The 13,544-nt window shown below is 46.8% G+C and overlaps 1 protein-coding gene across 4 annotated transcripts in view; it reads left to right on the forward strand.

The window, feature by feature from the left end:
- The window catches only part of cntfr (ciliary neurotrophic factor receptor), a 504,785-nt gene that overhangs the window by 273,516 nt on the left and 217,725 nt on the right, over positions 1 to 13,544 (forward strand). The window lies entirely within an intron of this gene.

Consider the following 13,544-nt stretch of genomic DNA (forward strand, 5'->3'; position numbering starts at 1 on the left):
GGAGGCGATGGGGTATGTGGTATTGTCACTGGACTAGTACGCTGGACAGAGGCCCAAGATAATGCTCCAGATACAGCTATATGAGTGACTCATAAATTGCCTGGCAAAATACTCAGTTCAAGGGCAATTAGGGATGGCCCAACCAGTGACACCCTCTGAAAGAAAGTAGAGTGTTCTTGACCATGCTGTAATGACAAGAAAATCCAAACATTTTCTCTAATGGTTAAAAAAAGGAAAATTCAGAGGAACAGTTACCACAGAGCACTGCGATACATTTAGCAACTATTCATAAAAGGAAATGGCGAGAGACCTGAAAACCTGCAATATGGCCCAAGAAAATAAGATAAATGTAAAAAAAAAATCAAAAAGTTGATTGAGAACAATTTCAAAGTTTATTCTCATTTTTGGGTTCAGATGACGACTAAATATCACAAATATCACAACGTGTGCAGTTTATAACACAGCTTATTTAATTAGCTGAATTTGTTTGATAAGCATTTGACTTTACTTTTTTTTTTCCATTCAGTAAATTCTAATTCTGTTTCATCATAAATATAGGGCACGATTTAATGGCCTTGTCGGGCCCAGCTTGGTGCCTCGACAAGGCTGTTTAATCTCGCAAGAGACTTTTTGCGATACTCAAAATGGCTCATGAGATTTAACAAGATCACGCACTGACTGGGCAAGCTTCAGATTAACATATTTTAATAAGCCATGAGGGTCATTTAAATATGTCTATGATGGATTCTCCCGAGGCCCGGGAACTAATGACCTCGCCAGGGTGCCATTTAGAACTAGTGTTGCTAACTTTTGGTTGGTTCAATTGGCTCTGTTTTGTAACCTTTGCTCTCGAGTCATCAGGTATCTTTATGATACCGCAACGAGGTTCAAGTTCAAGTAATGATCAATAACTCAATACACCGATTAGTAAGATTCAAATCAAAGCACATTTATTATACACAGTAATTGCTACTCATGCACAAAATCTACGTCTAAGCTACTTCTATGACTAACAGGCCTAATCTTTGCTTCGGTCTGGCCCACCAGGTCAGCGGAACACATGGCCTTTCATTCGGGTTCTGAGTCTGCGGGATTCGCAGTTGGTACGGATTGGTAGCTAGGAGCGCCTACCTCGTAGCGAGCGTTGACTTAAGACTTACTGGATATCGGCGGCAGCTGCACCGGTCACTGTCAAGATTGGTTCGTGTTGCTGAGTGACCCAGTGAAGAAGAACAATTTGAACTTGGGGGCTTAACTTTATAGTCCCCAGGGGCTGCCCGCCTTTCGGGGCGGACCCTGTACCTGGTTCCAAGTGATTGGACATCGTTCCAATCGCTTGGTACGATTTCTCCAATACTGGAGCGGTTCTCTGATCGATGGGCGGTCTTGACGTGTCCGTTAACCTCTTTTCTGCTGGCGCCGGGGAGTCGGACTTGGCTTTGTTTATCCCAAATGTTTCAGTTGTTCCCGGGGATCCCTCATTAGTATGTAGATGGCTGCTTGTATTGATGCTGTCTGGGCATTTGCAGAGTTTAATACACAGTAACTAGCACCTGCTGGTTTCTGCCTGTGTTGGCTAAATTTCCCTTCAGCCTTTGCTGTTCTCCATTTTAAATCGGGACTTGGCCAACCCAGGTGGCTACACACCCTCCTTGTGATCCTAACGCGAAGCGTGAAGGATCACATAACTGCGTTTTTTCATTCCCTGACCCGGCGAGCACTCTCCTATGGCCTCTACACTGACCATAACTATGCAAAAAAGTTTTAACTGACAATTCTGAGGGGCGCTATGTCAAACAGTGACATGCATTACAAAACAAGAAAATCGGAACCGCTAACTATCCTTAATAAACTACACTCACTCAAACATTTCATCACACTAACTTCCTAAACCATACAAACAAAATCATAGCAGTATTATACACATTTTCTGGCTTGGCAGTCAAGCTCAGGATCGTACAATTGCTCATGAACATTTCTTTATTTACAACAAATTGCAAACGAATGCTCTTTATTATAGATCGCGGGGGTCGGAGGTCTGGTCATCGAAAATAGGGGATCTCATCCTATATACCGGGGTGCGAGCGCGGTAGGCTCCCCTTCTCCATTTTCTCAGACGAATAGTCTGCAGGATGCAGCAGAGTATCGCCAATACTAATCGGGATTCTATCAAGTAGGACAGGGAGTAACAGGTTATAAACCTGTCACACCAAGATGGTGTGGTGTCGCTGGTGACTGGGCTCTGGGTACTGTGGGGAAGTGAATCATTAACGGCTGGGGGAGTTGAGGTCAGGGGGGTCGCGTTCGCGCGCAACCAAATGTCCATTAGGGTTATGAGCCACGCGGAGGATGTCCTCATTCATGGTTCTTCTTCTTTCACTTCTCTTCTCTTCGCTTCTCTTCTCTGGTCCTGGAGCTTCTGGAGTTCTGTGGGATCAAGCATAGTGTCTGTTACTATCTTGGTTTAATATCTCGTATGATAGTCTGTCTGTCCTTTAGTGCTAATTACTCCCTTTATAAGTGGTCACTATGTGTGACTCCCTCATTTATTTTTCAAAAATCGAATTTCAGGACAAGACACACTTACAAATACGGAACCAGTGCGAGCCATCTCGCAGGCTGTGCGATTTACCATCCAAATGTTTGAGGATGTAAATAGCAGAGGGTTGGCAACCTAAGGGTTACCTGAAAACAAAAGAAAACTTTTTGAACAAAACTTGCCGAAATGAGGTGCATAAGGGCCGCGACGGGTACAATTTGGATGAAGTCCCCGGGTAGGACAGCGACCAATGCCGTGTGTGCCCTACCCGAGCGTAGCTGACCAGAGGGGGGGGTTCCCAGGCAGGGCGGGTCCCAATGCCGTTTCTCCACTGCCTGAGCAACCGACAAGAACGGGCAAGAAATGTAGTCATCGTGGGGGGTTGCCGTATTGGTTCTTCCTTCGAACCAGAAGAGCAGTTATGAACGGGGATCTGTGTTTCCGTCGACAGACGAGTTCCTCTGAACTGGCGTCTGGGACATTAACAAGTCTCTGTGGACAAACTAGTTCCACTGATCTAGCGTCTGGCCAAACTAGTTTCTCTGACTGCCAGTGGGTGTCAGAAGGGTGGTGTCGTGGGGCCGTGGAAATTTTTTTTTCCGGTCTGACATACAACATTTAACAGTACAAGTAGAAACAACATCAAACATGCTGCAGGTCCCATCAGAAAGGACACCGTTTTCTCCCAAGCGGTTCCTTTTAAAACATCATCTGGACACCTCAGTTATCGGCTGCGAACAGGGTGGCAAAGGGGTTCTCGTTTTGGGAGTCAGACTCCAAGTCGTCATCTTCTCCCGGATGCCAAACCCTCGAGTGTATCAAGGCTGATAGGGCTGCATGGTGTGATCTGGGATCGCTCTCGTCATTCCGGACGAGTCTGTACAAATTATCTCGGTGCCAAAAGGTGGTGTCTAGTTCTGTGGGGACGGAATTGGAGTCGTCATTGTAGGTCGGTGGTCGGTGGTGGTGTTTGTTTGGGAAAGTGATCGTGAAGGGATCACTCGAATCGTGCTCAGATTCGGTGGATGTGGGGCCTGTTGCATGGGGATAGTAGGGTGGCGTGCTGTGGCTATTGTCTGAGTCACAGTCGCTGTCGCTGTTGCTGCTGTCTGTTGACATTCCGGGGCGGAGTGTATATTTCGGGGGTGGAGTCGAAGTTGAGTCCCTGGCTGGGCTGGACGTGTTGGGGGAAGGATAGGGTTACGTTGGCTGTGGGCGGGGCGTGGTCTGCTGCGTCGAGCATGACTTGGTGTGCGTGGTTGGACTGTGTTCCATATGCCTTCAGCTGGTTGATATGGAACCACGCAGTCTTTCCATTGGGGTACTTTATTTTGTAGACGGAAGGGCTTACTTTGTCCGCAATGGAGTACGGACCCGAGTACTTTAATGACAGGAATGTGCTGGGGTTGTATACGGAGAGCATTACTTGGTGTCCTACACTGAACTCAGTTGCATGCACTGTCTTATCGAAACAGGCCTTGCTCTGTTTCTTCCTTCTGCCCAATTTCACTGCGGCTGCTAGCTGAGCCGTTTTAACATTCGCCACTAATTGTTCTACTGCTTTCTCGTGTGTGAGGGCCGTCACTTCGGGGCTGGTCAAATCTAATCCGAATAAAAATTCTGTGCCATTCATGGGGCGTCCGGTCATGAGGGTGTGTGGGGTGTAACCTGTGGATGTGGAAACCATATTTCGCAAAAACATCAGCGCAAAAGGGAGGACTGAGTCCCAAGTGGTGTTGTTTTGCTGGACCATTTTTCTGAGGGTGGATTTTAGGGTCCGATTCATGCGCTCCACGATACCACTTGACTGGGGGTGGTATGCAATGTGGAATTTTTGGGTGATGCCAAATATCGTGAGGACGTTCTTCATGACACGTCCTGTAAAATGGGAACCTTGGTCGGATTCAATGCTGCGGGGGAGTCCCCATCTCGTAAAGATGTGTGGGTTAAAATCTTGGCTGTGGTCTTTGCCGTGTTTGTTCTGGATGGGAATGCTTCCATCCATTTTGTAAACGTGTCTATCACCACGAGTACATCTTTATAACCATTCCTGCAAGGGGGCAATGGTCCTATATAATCAATCTGGAGGTTAGTCCAGGGGCCATTAACGGGTCGGGTGTGACTGAGCTGAGCCTTTTGGGCATATCTGTCCGGGTTGTTCTGGGCATAGATAAGGCAATTCTCAATGTAATGATTTACATCGTCCTTTGAACTCGGCCACCAGCAGAGCTGCCTGAGGTGGGCTGTAGTGGGATCGATTCCCTGATGTCCATGACCATCATGGAATAAACAAATCAGTTGATTCCTGTCCTGTTCAGGAACCACATCTGGGTGTTCCACTATGTATGCGATGGCCGCAGGTTCTGCGGCCTGCACGCCTAAGTGTCCTGGAAGTTTTATTGCTATTTCTGCTAGGACGTGCTCCTGCACGTCCTCGACATAAATACCTCATCCTGTTATGTGCTTCCCTTCTAATATTGTGGAAGATCCATCCACATATATCCTTATGGGTTTGCACGTGTCTGTGTGCTTGGGGCTCTGGGTTGAACTACCTATCTTTCTGGGGGGGGGGGGGTTAGCAATAAAGGGGGCTGTGTTGTAGTGTGGAGATATAATTTCACATTCATGGGGGCTTCCGGGGTACTGTAAGTTGTCGGCTAAAAAAGTGTGGGTCTTTGTCCTTTTAACAGTGATGTCCCGTCCCTGCAAAAGAAGGGTTCATCTGGCTGCTCTTATCTGACTAACTGTGGCGTCCTTGAGTTGTCCGTCCAGTAAAAGTTGGGTGGGGGTGTGTTCTGTGAGGATTGTTATGGGGTTCAGTCCGTTGATGTACGAAAAGCACTGTACGACCCAAAAAACTGCGAGCAGGTGCCTTTCACAGGCTGAAAATCCCTGCTCCACAGCATCTAAAAGTCTGGAGGCGTAAGCCACGGGCCTTAACTGTTCGTGCCGTTCCTGAAGGAGCACAGCTGAAAGTGTGCGGTCTCTGCTTGCTACCTCTATAGCGTAAAGGGAAAGCGGGTCTGGAACTTGTAGTGCGGGGGCTGCTATGAGTGATTGCTTCAACGCATCCACAGCATCCGTATGCTGTGAAAGCCATTCCCAGGGGGCTCCTTTCTTTAGGAGGTCTGAGAGGGGTGCTGCCTTGCTGGCGAAACCGTCAATGTGGTTTCGGCAGTAGCCAACCAGTCCTAAAAACGACCGGAGGGCTGAAACGTTCTGGGGAAGGGGCAATTTAGCAATTGAGTCAATCCTTTTGTGCTCGATCTCGCGTTTACCATGTGATAATTGTACCCAAATATATCACCTTATTTTCCAGAAACTGGGCCTTTTTGGGGTTAACTTTACATCCAATTGCTTGTAGGAGTTCCAGGAGTTCGGACAGAAGCTCGATGTGCTCTTCCTTGGTGTCTGTCTGCAGTAGTAGGTCGTCTACGTACTGAACCAGACATTCGGGGCGAGAGAATTTTGATAAGCCATTTGCCAGTTGTCGGTGGAAAATGGAGGGGGAGTTGTGGAATCCTTGTGGAAGGCATGTCCACGTGTACTGTTGATTTTTAAAGGCGAAGGCAAATTTGTACTGGCACGCCTTTGCCAATGGAATGGACCAGAATCCATTACTGACATCCAAAACCGTAAAGTATCGGGAATTGAGTCCCTGCTTGAGCATGGTCTCGGGACTTGTGGCTACTGTGGGGGCTGCTGCGGGTGTGATTTTGTTGAGTTCCCGGTAATCGATGGTAAGCCGCCATGATCCATCGGGCTTTCTCACTGGCCAAATCGGGACATTATTAGTAGAGGCTACTGATCTAAGTACACCCTGCTCTAATAAGCTGTCGATTACCTTTGAGATTTCTCCCTCTGCCTCTTGGGGAAATCCATACTGTTTTGGGGGTCTAGGGTCAGGTCCTGTGATTTGTACGAACCAGTCAGCCGGCCACAGTTGTGCTTGTGGGTCGCGAATGCTGTCCTGTTCTTCTGTAAAACTGCCCTAACCTGCTTGTCCGTGCTAATTGTCGTCGGGTTAAACCAAAATTCGCCTACTGCGCTAATTCTGTCGGCTTATTCACCTATTGTGAGCGTTGCGGGGGCTCTTGCAGATTTTGCCATTTTCCAGACATACTGGTTGACTGGATCAAAGGATAGATTTGGGGAATTCATAAAGTCTATGCCCAAAATGTGTTCTGCTGTGCGGGGTAGATCGACTAAAACTATGAGGTGCTTGGTGGTGATGTTGCCGATTTGAATGGGTACAGGAGCTGTGATGTGTCCCTGCTGTGAGTGGCCTGTAAAGCTGCTGAGGGTGACAGTGGCTGTAGTGGGCCACGTGTCCTTTTGAAACAGGGTGGAGGAATTTATTGTGGTGCAGGACCCCCCTGTGTCCCAGAGAAACTCGATGGGCTGTCCCCGTATTTTCGCTGCAACTACCGGTCGTCCGGACCTGTCCCAAAGGGTGTCGCAGACCCAACTGAGGGAGCCCGAACACCGTCAGTCCGTTCCGTTCAGGTCCGTCTGATCTGAACGGGTTCTCACACTATGTATGGGCTCTTGTCTTATTCTTACTTAGAGTGCCCGTCTGCTGGGCTCTCTGTGGCGTTCGTGGGGCATTGCACTCTCTTGCAAAGTGTCCCAACTGTCCACAGTTGTAACACTCCTGTGACTTTGGTGGGGGGCTGTTCTTGCTTTTATTTACCCATGCGGGATTCTGGTGTGTTTTAACTGCTTGTATGTCTGCGTCGGCCTGCTTTTCTTCGGGATTTTTAACTGCGGGTTTGTTTTGTACAGACTTCTCTCAAGCTCGGGACAATCTTTTTATGACCCATTTCTCATTATGAGCCTCCTCTGAGGGATCATAATTCGCACAAGCTTTTTGTCCTGTTCCTGTGGCATGGAAGATAAGGGTGCCGGTCCATTTGGCCATGTTGTCTGGGGACAAATGGGCGCGGTCTAAGTCTCCAAAAACTGCTGCAAAGTGGATCCACAGGCGTCCAGCAAATGCTGTGGGGTGGTCGGTATTCTTTTGCCTGCATTTATTGAGGCCATCTACGGGGTCACCCCGGTTATACCCGATCGCGTCTAGGACCGCGGTATGCATTTCTGCAAGGGTGCCTCCTCCTACATTCTGTGGGTCGGGAAGGGCTGCTACGACCGAAGGGTCTAAACTCAAAACTGTGAGCTTCATGTGCTCTCGCTCATCCAGGCCGTACATGGTCGCCTGCTGCTTTACTCTAGCAAAGAAGTGGTGGGGGTCTGAGGTGGGGAGGAACGGTGTGATTTTCTCGCACACATCCCGTAATTGGGTCACTGTTAAGGGGGTGGTGTACAGAAATTCCGTATCGTCCGATGTGGCTGTGCGGTGGGTGGTGACTGGGTTCATTGGAGCCTGAACTATCTGCTCTGTGGGGGGTTGGGGCGCTTTTCTCTTTTGGGGCTTTCCCTGCGCACATGTTCCCATAACATATCTCTGCGCTGTCTCATTTAACTCTTCCCAATCAGGGCCGTCTTCCTCATCTAATTTTGCTCCAAAGGTTTCCTGGAATCCTTCTTGAACTGAAAGCAGAGATTGCAGCTCTGCAATCTGCTTCCGGCACTTTGCGTAGTCTAGTGAGCTTTGTCTTTGCTCCGTGGTGGCTGCATGGAGTGCTCTTAACGCTGCCTTCAGGTCACTACACTGCCTCTGCAATGCTTCTACCTGCTTCTCGGTTTCTTCTCGTACCAGGACTGCACGTTGCGTGCCCTGATAGGCCTTTTCATACTGGGACTGGAAGCTGCTTAAGTGCGCCAGACAAGAGTGGTGTGCCCACTTGGCATCATCCACCTCTCCGTCTTTTGCTGCCAACTTCCTCCTTAACTCTACATTCTCTCTTTCTACCTCACTAACATCGACCTTGCTCATTCAATGTATGCCTTCTATCTCTTTCGTCCTAACGGCCTCCTCTGTGCCTCGCAATTGTGCCAAGCAGAACACGATTGCCATCGGCTTGCGAGCTTTTCCTCAGCTCTTCTTGTGGATCTCGCTCAGGTTCTCCCACCAAGTATGTCCTATACTCCCGGGATCTGTTTCCTCATTGCTACAGAATTCGCTCCAAAGGGGCCATCCTTTCCCTTTGAGGTACTTCCTGATTTCTTCCTCCCATACGGGACACTGTCCTACTCTACTGCTGCTGGTCGCTGCGACCGCAAATTCTTCTGGGTTCATGACACGCTGCATTGCCATCTTTCTTACCTGAATGCTTCTTTTAAATTTGGAACAGGGGGACTAAGGCGGTGCTGTAAATACGGGTACGGCTTTCGCTAATTTCCGAAATACAAACTCCCGACAGTTTTGTCGCAACAAAAAGGTTTACCTTATAGCCCTGTTAGTTACGCATGCATTTAACACACTTCCGAATTATGAGGATTGATCAGAACTGCTTGAACACTTGTGGTTTTCTGTTCCCAATTGGATCTCTAATTCAATTTTTTTTTTCTGTTCTCCCGGAGTGGCTGAGCCACTTCTAGTTTGGGTCCCACCAGAGTCGCCAGTAATATGTTGCTAACTTTTGGTTGGTTCAATTGGCTCTGTTTTATAACCTTTGCTCTTGTGTCGCCAGGTATCTTTATGATACCGCCACGAGGTTCAAGTTCAAGTAATGATCAATAACTCATATACCGATTAGTAAGATTCAAATCAAAGCACATTTATTATACACAGTAATCGCTACTCATGCACAATTTCTATGTCTAAGCTACTTCTACGACTAACAGGCTATACTTAGCTTCGGACTGGCCCACCAGGTCAGGGGAACAAATGGCCTTTCGTTCGGGTTCTGAGTCTGCGGGATTCGAAGTTGGTACAAATTGGTAGCTAGGAGCGCCTATCTCGTAGCGAGCATTGACTTAAGACATACTGGATATCGGCGGCAGCTGCACCGGTCACTGTCAAGATTGGTTCGTGTTGCTGAGTGACCCGGTCAAGAAGAACGATTTGAACTTGGGGGCTTAACTTTATAGTCCCCAGGGGCTTCCCACCTTTCGGGGCGGACCCTGTACCTGGTTCCAAGTGATTAGACTTTGTTCCAATCGCTTGGTTCGATTTCTCCAATACTGGAGCAGTTCCCTGATCGATGGGCGGTCTTGAGGTGTCCGTTAACCTCTTTTGTGTTGGCTCCTGCTGGTGCCGGGGAGTCGGACTTGGCGTTGTTTATCCCAAATGTTTTGATTGTTCCCGGGGATCGCTTATTAGTATGTAGTTGGCTGCTTGTATCGATGCTGTCTGGGCTTTTGCAGAGTTTAATACACAGTAACTCGCACCTGCTGGTTTCTGCCTGTGTTGGCTGAATTTCCTTTCAGCCTTTGCTGTTCTCCATTTTAAATCGGGACTAGGCCAACCCAGGTGGCTACACTAGTCCACACAAACGTTAACCAGGAGTCATGGCACCTGGGGGGTCTCCCAGGATATTGGAGGCCCCCGTGTGGTTGGGCTCTGGAAGAGTGGTACCCTGGCATTCCCGCTAGCACCTGGGCACCTTACCACTGCCAGGGCAGGGACAGTCAGGCTGGCAGTGCCAAGGTGCCCCAGTGCCAGGTTGCACCCCTACCCTTGAGAGGTGGTGTGAGTGGGGGCTGGAGGACCCTCTCAGAGGCTAGTTGGAGTTGGGAGGGGCGGGGGGGGGGGGGTGCCGGAGGCCAATAGAGAGATGCCAAGTGGGGTCCAAATATTCGGGCGACATTTAAAATTGACACCCCCCTCCGATCTCTTCTTGCACCGTCAGTGCAGAAAATAAGGTAAGAACATCCTTGGCAGGGTGTTCCCCGCAGAGGCCAAAACTAAAACGGCAGAGTCCCATTTGATAGCGGGGTCATTCTCAGCTCTTACAGGTGCTGAGAAACACCCCGCTATACGTGCCCAAAACATGGCTTTTTAAGTGAAATCGTGTCCATTATGGGCACACCCTGGCTAGATTTGGTCATTTTTCTTTTAAACGAAGAAAGCATGCACGATGTAGATGTTAATAGGAGGAGGAAGGGTCAATTAGAAATGTTTATGTTGTCCCTTGATGCCTCTTATACACACTCTGGCCCAAATCCAATTCAGGAGTGTATTCTTAAGCTTCCATTACCAACAAAAGATGCCTTATAAGCTCATAAGCCCGGCTTTGAAAAATTATACAATTCATCCAGTATAACCTAATTTACCAAGATGACCATCTTGCTAAAGAATTGTGCTTGATCCCACATTTCTAAGAATGTAATATATACTTTATTAAATAAATGACCACAGTTTTAAGTCTTTGACTCTGTGCCCAATTATGAATTAATTATCTAACCAAATCTAATTAGGCCACAAAACAGTCATTATGCTACTATACAAATAAATATATCGGTTGCAAGTTTTTATTGTGTTCAGAAGATTACAGTTGAAGTACCAGTTGCTCTCTTTAGAGGAAATTAAATAAAGGATGTGCATTATACCAGGAGATATGGAAAAAATGAATTGATGTTAAAGGATCATTTACTCTTGAATCAGAACTACGCATTTGATTCCAACAATAAACCATGCTGCACAGCAGAAATCACCAAAATCCTTTTTGAAGAGATGAGTTTCTGTTGTAACTTAATTGGCAATGTACTGTTTGATGCCAAACGTAAATGGGCAAAGGGGATAATGCTTCCCTTGACCCGGTACTTTGTTTCTGGCCCATGGTAGACTGGGCTCTCAGTCTGGCGGAAGTCTTCAGGAAAAAATACAAAGCTCTGTTTGTGACTTTGGTCAATTTTCATTTTGTTGTTGTACCCATCTTGCTGAGTAAAATAAATCAAACAAATACACATTATAAAACCAAGTCCATTGATACGAGCGTTAATCATTTAGCGGTGTCACTGTGAACAGGAAGTGAATTTGAAAAGCATGTATCAAAAATTCTCCACAGTATGACTGCCTCGAACTTGGGTTTACATCTGATGCAGAAGCACAATTATTGTTTATAGTATTTATAGTAACTCATTAGAGACAGACCTCAAAGTATCTTCTTCACAATTGGGAGGTAGAGGGATAGTTGACATCATTTTATTCATGAAATTAATTGTTTTCAGGTTTGATCTTGTCACTGCAAAAACTGATTTCAGATGGAAACGGCGACTCTGATCTTTATGCTCCGGTTTGACTCTGGATACTGCATTCACGGAGCTCATAATCAAAAAGCAATCTGAACTGCCTCGTCATAACTGGCTGATGAGCGGGTTAAAAGCTGGTGGCTGCACATCATAAATACAAGTGTGTTTAATTAATGTTTCTAAAATCAGACAAATGAAAACAATATGTAGTGATACAGATATAGGATGATTCAGACTTCAAGTGATTCATAAAATAGATGCAATGCCGGTTGTTTATCATCTGTACATGAGTCAATAGGAAATGCTAACCTTTGATGACTGAACTCTCTGCTGCTTTCAAAATGTATGCATCTCCCTTTGCCGAACATCTGGAAAGAAGATTGCAAAGAAATTGAGATGCTGAATACTGCATAGTATGCAAGTGAATGCATAGAAAACTACAGAGCATTTCTAAATACAAGAGCTGAATGAAAATGGCCAGATGTTATGTTAAATGGGGAACTGGGAATTAAAATTTCTAATGGCTTGACCAGTTTACATAGAACATAGAACATAGAAAATACAGCACAGAACAGGCCCTTCGGCCCACGATGTTGTGCCAAACCTTTGTCCTAGATTAACCATAGATTATCATTGAATTTACAGTGCAGGAGGAGGCCATTCGGCCCTTTGAGTCTGCACCAGCTCTTGGAAAGAGCACCCTACCCAAACTCAACACCTCCACCCAACACCAAGGGCAATTTTGGACACTAAGGGCAATTTATCATGACCAATCCACCTAACCTGCACATCTTTGGACTGTGGGAGGAAACCGGAGCACCCGGAGGAAACCCATGCAGACACGGGGAGGATGTGCAGACTCCGCACAGACAGTGACCCAAGCCAGAATCGAACCTGGGACCCTGGAGCTGTGAAGCAATTGTGCTATCCACAATGCTACCGTGCTGCCGTGTTTAATCAATTATTTTCAAGATTCATGTGCTGTTCTTAAACGGGCAGTTTTTAGCTAATATTTAAATAATTTCAAAACAACTTTGTAAATAATTTCTTCATTAGAATAGTTTTTTTTTTTAATTTTTGAAATCTACGAGAAGTATTGAGCATTCATGATATCCAAAGAAACAAGAAAGAAAAGTTGGTAAATTGAGAAGTACTGGTTTGGTTAAGCTTGGTTTTTCAGAACTTGTGTGTTACTTTTTCTTTCTTCATGGGACATTAGCTTTGCTGGCTAGGCCAGCATTTATTGCTCATCTCTAGTTGGGAGAAGGTGGTGGTGAGCCATCTTCTTGAACCACCATAGTCCATCTGGTGTAGGTTCACCAATAGTGCAGTTAGGAATGGAGTTCAAGGAATTTGACTCCCGACAGTGAAAGAACGGTGATATAGTTCCAAGTCAAGGGTAGTGTTTGGTTTGGAGGGGACCTTACGGGTGGTGATGCTCCCATGTGTTGTCTCCCTTTATTCTTCTATGTGGTTAAGGTATCTGGTTTGCAAGGTAATGTCGAAGGACATTAGCGGGCGGTACGGTAGCACACTGGTTAGCACTGTTGCTTCACAGCGCCAGGGTCCCAGCTTGGGTCACTGTCTGTGCAGAGTCTGCACGTTCTCCTCATGTCTGCGTGGGTTTCCTCTGGGTGCTCCGGTTTCCTCCCACCATTCCCGAGAGACGTGCTTGCTAGGTGAATTGGACATTCTGATTTCTCCCTCAGTGTACCCAAACAGGCGCCCAAGTGTGGCTGGTGACTAGGGGCTTTTCACAGTAACTTCATTGCAGTGTTAAAGTAAGCCTACTTGTGTCAATAATAAAGATTTATTATTATTGTTAAGGCAGCTTGGTAAGTTGCTGCACTCCACCTTGTACATGGCTTTGAATGGCTTTATTAACATTGAAAAGAGCATGAGGAGGGCC

The sequence above is a fragment of the Scyliorhinus torazame genome, chromosome 3 (genome assembly GCF_047496885.1).
Source record: "Scyliorhinus torazame isolate Kashiwa2021f chromosome 3, sScyTor2.1, whole genome shotgun sequence".
Lineage (NCBI taxonomy): Eukaryota > Metazoa > Chordata > Chondrichthyes > Carcharhiniformes > Scyliorhinidae > Scyliorhinus > Scyliorhinus torazame.